At 37.9% G+C, this 10,154-nt stretch overlaps 1 protein-coding gene across 3 annotated transcripts in view; it reads right to left on the bottom strand.

Annotated features, from left to right (window-relative positions):
* Positions 1 to 408: 408 nt before the first annotated feature.
* Positions 409 to 10,154, bottom strand: part of AFF1 (ALF transcription elongation factor 1) — a 146,049-nt gene continuing 136,303 nt past the window's right edge. The window contains exons 21-23 of one of the 3 annotated variants that reach the window (XR_013555213.2): positions 9,496 to 9,581; positions 5,131 to 5,355; positions 409 to 1,155 (exon numbers count right to left, since the gene is read on the bottom strand). The gene's annotated coding sequence lies outside the window, so the exon portion shown is untranslated. Of the gene's footprint in view, positions 1,156 to 5,130; positions 5,356 to 9,106; positions 9,582 to 10,154 lie in introns of those variants that run through there. The other 2 variants (XR_013555214.2, XR_013555212.2) reach the window with 2 other exon arrangements.

Below are 10,154 nucleotides of genomic sequence, written 5' to 3'. Positions count from 1 at the left end.
TGGCACAAATCATGTTTATTAATGGACCCAAATATCTTTTATCTCTGTAGAAAATTAAAAAGCCAAAAGTATATTAACATTAAATGCTAAATGTAAGTTTGGAAATGATTTAGATATTCAATGAATACCCATTATTCAATTAGAGTTAGTATAAACTTTAAATTATTACTTTAAACAATTGTGCTTGGATTAGACATAAACAACTATTGTATTTTTTGGCAAATGTTGAAGACATACCTGCTTTTATTAAACCAGCATACTTAAACTAGCTTGTATTTATCAAGGATTGTCTTAGATCATAAACTTGAAAAAATCTGGGTTAGTTTCTATACTTCTGAGAGTATCTTGATAAAACACTTTTCTTTAAATAGAGCTCTTTACAATTTTGGTAATACCATCTGGAAAGAGAAAAATATCACCTATCTGTAACATACTTAGACCTACATAAACATACAGACATCCAAAAAGTTCTTAAAGCTTTTGTTTTGAAAACTGTAGCCACGTCTCAGGTACAACAGTCAAAAGAATTGTTGGATACAAACTGTTTCTGGCAGGTGGACTAAATTAACAGTACCTACTTAGATGGCCAAAGACACTATTTGCATGCTGTAAGGATTTTTTTTCAGAGCTCTTTATGGAGTCATTTTCGTCTTTTAGAAGCTTCTACATGCCATTTAAAGAATACATTCCATGGTTTCTGAGAGGTTTGGAATCTTCTAAACGTGCTTAAGGTGGACCTAAGTTAAAAATTCCCCAAAGTGGCCACTACAATTTCAAAAGATCAGCCATTTTCCAAAAAGGCACAAGAGCCTCATCCATAGGCCAGACGGAACCCATCTTTACCTTTAATGTCTTAACTGTGAGAGGCCCTGTTTTCCAACAACTGTTTCAAAACACAGGGAATCACGTTCCACCCCACCCCCGTTCTTTGAACAGCACAGAGTGACTAACCAAGAAGCTTCAACAAGCAAAATGCAGGTGTGCACAACAAAGTTGGAGCGCTCAAAACACAAAGAGCAGACCTCAGATCTCAAAGAGACTTACCCTCAAATTCCCGGGTTAGCTAGAAAGCAGTGAGTTCACTGGGCTTTGTGGGTACTAGGCACCTATGTGTTCACTGGCCTTGGAGACATTCAGGGTCTTTGGATCCCACTTCTTTTGCCAGGAGATGTCAGAAGTTCAGAAATAACAGAAGTAAAACCAATCAATCACCAAAGTAGTTAATTAGTAAAAGTTTATTATGCACACACCAGAAACACTCAAACCAATATGTGGAATGAGACTCAGGGGAATATTTGTTATCAAGCAGCTGCTTTTACAATGAGAAAACAGTAACTGTTTATTCAGTGTTAGAATATATTAGTGTTTTCTTAAATGATAGGGAATTGGTCAGTGTGTTACTTCATACCAACTTTGGGAACTGTTCAAGTATTGCTTATTTTCAGAGGCATAAGCAAGAAATGACCCAGGTCAAGTTAGTCTTGCAAAGTAAGCTAAATCAAGCTTTGTTTATATGACTAAACTGGTTTTGTCTGTTCAGAGAATTTTCAAGGCTGGTCTCCATTTGTTTCTTAACACTGCCATGAGTGTTCATGAACATGTCTTAATGTAAGCATGTTTTCATTTATCTTCATAGGTTCATACAAGTGGAATTGCTGGGTTGTAACAATTTTTAAGAAACTACCAAACTTCTTCACAGCGGCTGTACTATATTATATTCCCATCAGCACAGTATGAGTTTTCTGGGTTCTTTTCATCCTTAACAACACTGTGTGTTGTCCTCTTTGATTATAGCCATTCTACTGGGTGTGAAGGTGTAGCTTCATGTGGTTAAATTCATATATTTTTTCCTAAGGTAAAGGGTTGCTCTCTAGTGGTGCATTCTGCACATTACACGTGGGAAAAGGGCCCTAATGAGAAGCCTAAAGCTAAAACTTGTTAAAATTCATTCATTTCATGTTGCGCCTGCATTGCTTAGCACACCGAGTGCAATTTGAGGCCCAGGTTCAAAATGTTTTCCTCATTACCACTATTCATAGTCCTCAGGAGCTGGCTGGTTGGCTGTGGCTTTTACTTAATCCCCAGAGGTACATTATAGTCAAAACCCTAAGCTTTTCTGCTTCAGATCTCCTCCTCTTTATGCACACAGATCTCTTGGTGTACAGGTTTACACCTGCAGGGTGGCTAATGCCTATGAATAAGGGGAGGAAGAGGCCAGAGACGGTTTTGTTGACTCAAACCTACCACATCCTTTCAAGCCAGAGCCAGAGAAGTAAATAATTCTTACTAGTGGAATGAATGTAAATTCTTTTTAATGAATTGCACACAAATGGAATGTCTGGTGGCTCCTTGGTATTTTCAGGTAACACTTTGTAAATATGCCTGTAGGGAGTTGTAAAGTTTTAGGAGAATGGGTCTCAGCTGACCCTAGGCTTCTAGGCCTGCTGAAAGGAGAGAGCACTATGCACATTAAAAATAGCAGAAAGTTGAGCCAAGGAAGGAACCTGGCCAGGGATTTACTTAACTTACAGGAATGTATATTTGGTAAGTAATGAAAGATGTGGCTTCAGGAAATTAGGGAAGTAGAACCAAACATTTAATGGTTTAACGTAAGAACCTACAAGTTTTGTTTTATTGCAACAGGATATTTTTTTTTAAGTGTCCATATGTGAAATTTCCCTAACTTCCTGTGTTTTAGGTAAATGTTTCATGCTAACAATGCATTTTACTATCCTTACCTATCCATTAAATGATTATGGAGATTCATCATTTGTGTAAATATGCACAAAAATACATATGCATACTCAAATGCCTGAACATAGAACTGTAGAGAATATAATGGAGGGGTCTTGCCATGGCTGATTAATGTCCCAGTCAAGGGGAAACAAGAGGAAGAAACACATCTGTGACATTTTTGTACACAGTAATTCTACTCCATAGTCCAGTCCACTTGTGTTTCCAATTGAGGTGGATATAAGCGTATAAGGTTCAGGATAAAGTTTATTCAACTTTGGGTTAAGCACTGGATATAAAGGGGAATTAAAACATTCTGGGGTGAATACAATTTTTAAACATGTATTAGAACTTCAAAAATGTTGATATAATGAATAGCGCTTTCCAAAGAATATGTGGAGATTTTCATTAATCCAGTGATGCTGCCATCATGCCCAAAACAAACGTAAGGAGATACTGGAAGTATTTAATAGGGACATACTACTTTTTCCTCTGCCTTTTGAAAATACGTGTTTTAGAGCTAAGTCTGGTGAGTTATTTATATGGACAAAACTACCATATAGTAAGGTGTGTGTGTGCTTATCCATCAAGTACTGCAAACAGCTTTAAAGTGTTCTACATATTTTCTGAGCAGTGCTCACTGATGTGTACTCCTCCCCCTCACCCAAGATGATGATTTTGTAGGACAGTAGTCCTTTTAGTGAGTTCTGTGTATCTCTAAATTTTAACCCATCACATTTAACAGAAATACATGATTACTATTACTTTCATAGACTTTAGGATAGTATGTATTTCAACCCCTTTCTGTTTTGATAGGAAATAGTATCAGACATTTAGGTAACTTGCACAAGGTAGAGGATGATTATTGTTTTGGCTTCTGGTTGTATTTTATAGATAATATCATGAAAGTGAGACACATCCTGCTAGGCCAAGGCATTCAGCCTTCAAGGTTGTCAGTTTCTAAGCTAAAGTTTTATTTGGCCCCACTACTCTACAACTTGGAGGACCCTGGGGGGATTCACACTGTTGCCAGTTTCAGTTATTTCATATTTGTTGGGATTTTAACCTTTGAAGTTACTTTGCATGACTTTAAAACTTTTGTTTTATGCTAGTTTCCTTAAAGGTTTATAACAAAAAAGTAAAATCTAGTGATACTTTTTTTTATTAAATAATACATGTCCTCATAAAAAGGAAAAAACCTATCTATTTCAGCAAGCACTAGAGATGTACTCGTGTTCTGACTGGTTCAGGTAAATGGATAAAATCTACAAGGCATATGTAAGGCAACATCTGACTTGGGAAATCCCCCACTGTGCTAGTCATTGTCTAGTGACTACATATTCTCAGGACTTCCTTCTCAAGCTCCATTAAATTTTTTTTTTTAAGTTTATTTATTTTGAGAAAAGGATGAGAGCAGGGAAGGGGCAGAGAGAAGCACTGAGGTGCCCCTTGAGCTCCATTTTATAAAACCTCTCTAATTCCTACCCACAATCCAATTTTACTAATTGCCTCTAGTATAATCCAAAAGTGGTTAAATGTTAAGAGTGTTACGATTCTGTTTGTAGAGGACATTAAAAGAGCTTATTTAAAAAACAACAACAACAACAACAAAAGCCATGTTTCCTCTAGTTCATTCTCATAAGCAAAATTCTTCATAATGAAGTCAGGCAAATCAGTATCATAATCTGGGTTTCACCTTTTGCTAGCTGCTTGACCATAAATTACTCCTCTTTAGCTTAAATTTGATCATCTGCATGATAATAATGACTAATTTGGAAGGTGGTTTTAAAAATACAACTATGGAAGGTATACAGGACAAGTGGCTTAACACATGTTCTTTTCCCCTTCTCCATGTTTTCATTTTCTAGGTCTGTTGGGCTCTGGGGATGGGGATGTATCATGGAGGTAGTAAATGAAAGGGAAAAAGACTGAGTGGCTCCATTTTGCTCTGGTGAATTCAGGACAAATACATAGACACAAGAGGAGTGCTGTCCTTTGCCTAATAGATACACTGACATATGCCATGCTGTCAAGCTTGAAATAACTCTGAACATTGTAGCTACAGGGTGTTAGTTTTACAATAGCATCTATATTAGGATGGGCCAGAGGCAAGGACAATGGCTATCTGAATGGGAAAATACCAGATCTGAAGTTAACCTGTCACCTGGATGGAAAAGAGACATGCCATCCGGAAGCCAGGCACCTTGACCTATACTTTGTGCTACACACATTCTGAAGCATGTCACTTTACACAAAGGAATCACTCAGACTATTGAATGGATAGAATTAAACTTCATGGGGATAAGAAATCAGTCTTCCCTTGCTCTTTTATCTTCATCTAAAATAAGCAAATTATCAGGTTATTAGGACGATAATCAAGTGAGGCTGGGGACTGACCTGTAACAAATTTTAGATTTGATCTCTGTAGGCCATAGAGAAACCTATGGTGAAATTCATTCCATAGATCCTCAAAACTGTGCCCATATTTCATAGCTTCCATTTTATCCAGGATAAATGTCATCTGCTTGGACAATGAATATGTTTTAAAGATTAATGGAGCTTCAAATCCTGTGTATCAATGATGTATGCAGTTTCACTTACTTAGGGGTTGATCATTGCCTCCTACAGGGTTGGAAAAAAAGAAATGGGAATTGTAAGCAGCTCACAGATGATGTTTTCTGAGGTGCAAGCAATGGAGTATTAAGAAAACAGTCCCATTTACAATTGCACCAAAAAGAATAAAATACCTAGGAATAAACTTAACCAAGGAGGTGAAAGACCTCTACTCTGAAAACTCATGAAAGAAACTGAAGAGGACACAAAGAAATGGAAACACATTCCATGCTCCTGGGTTGGAAGAACAAAAGTTGTTCAAACGTCTGTACCATTCAAAGCAATCTATGGGTTTAATGCAATCCCTATCAAAACACCAGCAGCATTTTTTCACAGAAGTAGAACAAACAATCCTAAAATTTGTATGGAATAACAAGATGCTGAATAGCCCAGGAAATCTTGAAAAAGTAAAAACTGGAGGTATCACAATTCCAGATTTCAAGTTATATTACAGAGCGGTAGTAATCAAAACAGTATGGTACTAGCATAAACACACACACAAAGATCAAAGTTATAGAAAACACAGAAATGAACCCACAATTATATGGTCAATTAATCTTCAATAAAGGAGGAATGAATATACAATGGGAAAAAGTCTCTTCAACAAATGGTGTTGGGAAAACTGGACAGCAATATGCAGAAGAATGAAACTGGACCACTTTCTTTCACCAAACAAAAACAAAATGGATTAAAGAGCTAAATATATGAGACCTGAAATCATAAAAATCCTTGAAGAGAGCATAGGCAATATTTTCTCTGATGTCAGCTGTAGCAACATTTTTCTAGATAGGTCTAAGGTCAAAGAAATAAAAACAAACCATTGACTACATAAAAAGTTTCTGCAAAGGAAACAATCAACAAAACTAAAAGACAACCTATGCAATGGGAGATGTTTGCAAATGACATGGCTGATAAAGGGTTAGTATCCAAAACATTAAAGAACTGCTACAACTCAATACCCCCCAAAACAACCCAATTTAAAAATGGGCAGAAGACCTGATCAGACACTTCTCCACGGACATTCAGATGGCCAACAGACACATGAAAAGTAGCTCAACATCACTCATCATCAGGGAAATGCAAATCAAAACCACAATGAGATATCACCTCACACCACTCAGAATGGCTAAAATCAAAACCACAAGTGTTGGCAAGGATGTGGACAAAAAGGAACCCTCCTGCACTCTTGGTGGAAATGCAAACTGGTGCAGCCATTCTGGAAAACAGTATGGAGGTTCCTCAAGAAAATTAAAAATAGAACTACCCTATGATCCAGTAATCACACTACTGGGCATTTACCCTGAAAATACAAAAACACTAATTCAAAAGGATACATGCACTCCTACATTTATAGCAGCATTATTTACAATAGCCAAACTATAGGGGCACCTGGGTGGCTCAGTCTGTTGAGTGTCTGACTCTTAATTTCGGCTCAGGTCATGATTCCAGGGTCGTGGGATCGAGCCAAGCATAGGGCTCTGTGCTGAGCATGGAGTTTGCTTAAGATTCTCTCTCCCTCTCCATCCCCACTCATGCATGTGTGCATACATGTGCTCTCTCCAAAAAAAAAAAAAAAAAAAAACCCAAAAACCAAAAAACAAAACACACACGCGCACATACACACACAAACAAAACTTAAAAATAGCCAAACTATGGAAGCAGCCCAAGTGCCTACTGATGAATGTATAAAGATGTGTTGTATACACAACAGAATATCATTCAGCCATAGAAAAGCATGAAATCTTGCCATTTGCAACACGGATAGAGCTAGAATATAATGCTAAATGAAATGTCAGAAAAGACAAATACCATATGTCACTCATACGTGGAATTTAAGAAAGAAGCCCAAAACAGGCGGTGGTGGGTGGTGGTAGCGAGATAAACCAAGAAACACTCTTAACTTAGAGAACTAATGGTTACCAGAGAGTAAGTGGGGAGGGGAGGATTAAAGAATACACATATCATAATGAAAGAAAAAAAAAAAAAGAAAGAATGTATACCCATCCACAGTTGCTATAAGAGCTTTTTGGGAGAAGTAGGTTTGGTAACATCAAAAATTTTAAATTTGACTTCACTTTTGACTGAGACATCCCTCTTACAAAAATTTATCCTGTAAAAATACTTAAAAGAATGCACAATGATGTGTTTATCAAGATTCCTAAAAAAGAAAAAGAAAAGAAAGATTCCTCAGTACAGCTGTTTGTAACAGAATAACGGCAGAGGCCCAGGGGAGGCTTGTATGCATAATGTGAGAATGTTTACATAAAGGGAGATATATCCTTATTACACAATATATTGCATCCAAAATAGGATTACCATAAAAACACTGATATAAAATCAAAAGAATCAAAATATACTCCAAATTTATGTTTAAAAACAACGTATAAGTGCGCAATGAGTTCTGGAATGAGATGCACCAAAAGTAATGGCTATTAGCTCTGGAGGGAAATGGATGAAATACGTTTACCCTTGTGACTTTTTTGCTGATTGTTAAATGTTTATTTATTTTGAGAGAAAAAGAGCAAGTGCGGGTAGGGGAGGGGCAAAAAGAATCACAAACAGGTTCCACGCTGTCAGCAGACAGCCCACGGAGACCAATGGAGGGCTCCATCTCACGAACTGTGAGATCATGACCTAAGCTGAAATCAGGAGTTGGATGCTTAACCGACTGAGTCACCCAGCTGCCCCTGCTCTTGTAGTTTTTGCTCTACATGCTTTTATGTCATTTGATTTTAAAAAAATTTTTTTTAATGTTATTTTGAGGGAGAGAGACAGAACATGAACAGGGGAGGGGCAGAGAGAGAGAGAGAGAGAGAGACAGAATCCGAAGCATGCTCCAGGCTCTGAGCTGTCCGCACAAAACCTGACGTGGGGCTCGAACCTATGAACCATGAGATCATGACCTGAGCCAAAGTTGGACTCCTAACTGACTGAGCCACCCAGATGCCCCATCATTTGATTTTTTTTTTTTTTTTTTAGGTTTATTTTTGAGTGAGTGAGAGAGAGAAAGAGAGGGAGGGAGAGGGAGGCAGGGGCAGAGAGAAAGGGGGACACAGAAGCTGAAGCAAGGCTCCAGGTTCTGAGTTATCAGTGCAGAGCCCAACACAGGGCTCAAACACGCAAATTACAAGATCATGACGTGAGCTGGCAGTAAGTCAGGCACTTAACCCACTGTGCCACCCAGGAACCCCTCATTTGATTTCTTTTAATGGCCTATCTGTAGATCAGTTGAAAACAGGATTTTAAAAAAAAATCCACAATAATTTACATGATTGGGAAGCTCTGCAAAGCCACTCTAGCATATCACTCCCTTAAGATGCTTGTAAAGTCCTCAACTACAATCCTGCGTGCTAAGTCCTACCAGCAGGAATAGTTTCTTCAGAGACTGTAGGACAAAGATAGAAAAGCAGGGAATTGAATAGTTAACTGAAGACATTTTTCTAAGGCCCATGCAGTTGAGTACAACTCATTTTTCACATCTAATCGTGTATGTACCTACAGAAAAATGTGTGTGCGTACGCCTGTTTGTGTGTATTGTTGCTTAGATGATAATTTATAGGAATACTTAGCAGTAGAGAGATACAAACCCATAATTGTTTCTGCCGCCTACACATGAAATAAGGTAAATAAGATGTTAGGACTGGGCTGCAGCAACAGAGAAGGGTGATTTACAGCACTTATCCAGAGCAAGCACATGGTCTTTTGAAGCTAAAATAGAATTGTCTGTTTAGAAAGCATTCAAGGTCCACCCTGCAGTCAGTTAGAAGGGCACAGGTCTTTATTATCAGAGCCTTGATGTCAGCGGAGTGTGGTCTACAGGGAAACCGCAAACACCGAAAGAGTCCTGTTCTAAGACAAAACAGACTAGACGGGTACATTTATCTAAGCACAGCCAAAATAACAGCAGATAAAATTCTGATTATATTACGGTAAACACCCGCTGGCCTTCAAAGTTGTTTGGAATGGACTGGAGGGTTCTAAACACCTAGATGTCCTAAGTAAAAGTAGCCTGGAATGTGACAATTTACATTTCCAACAACTCTGGTAAATCGTGAACAAATATCTGTTTAAATAATTCAGGCTCCACAAGTGCCTAAATACTTGCTAATACAAATACTAACAAGGCCACCGAGGGAAATTACTACTTACCTTAGAGTTGTTGCTGGTTTTAAATAATACAAAGCCTCTCAGGGTCTGGGAAGCAGCCCACACATACAAGACACCAGAAGCAGAAACTGCAAAGACATTGGCAGAAGTTGGCCTACTTAAAACTAAACAAGCTCTGCTTAAAAGGGCCCTAATAAAAACTGAAAAGCAAAAGATAATTTGGAGGAAACCTTTATAACATAAGGAGAGGTTAATATCGTAAATACATAAATCAAAAGGAAAAAAATTAATAGCTTGAAGGGAAGTCATCTATTCCTTTTTCTGCTCAGCATCCTCTCTCTTTGTTAACAAAACCCTTCCTAATGGTGAACTCATTACATGATTTCGGTGAAAACCTTCCCCACATCTACTGAATTGGACACTTGAACTGGATTTGGGGTACTGGTCACATAACCCATGCACTGCAAATGGCCACTTGGTATGTGATGGGGAAAAAAACTATGTACCACAGGAATAATATCTGAATGAAAACATCAGAAGATACCATTTCCCATCTATCAAATTAGGTAACTTTTCCCTTTGCATTTTTTTTTAATGTTTATTTTTTGAGAGGAAAAAAAGAGAGAGCACAAGTTGGGAAGGGCCAGAGAGAGAGGGATACACAGAATCTGAAGCAGGCTCCATGCTCCGAGCTATCAGCA

The sequence above is a fragment of the Panthera onca genome, chromosome B1, assembly GCF_046562875.1.
Source record: "Panthera onca isolate mPanOnc1 chromosome B1, mPanOnc1 haplotype 2, whole genome shotgun sequence".
Taxonomy (NCBI): Eukaryota; Metazoa; Chordata; class Mammalia; order Carnivora; family Felidae; genus Panthera; species Panthera onca.
Note: the sequence above shows the minus strand (reverse complement) of the source record. Positions and strands in the feature narration are given on the sequence as shown.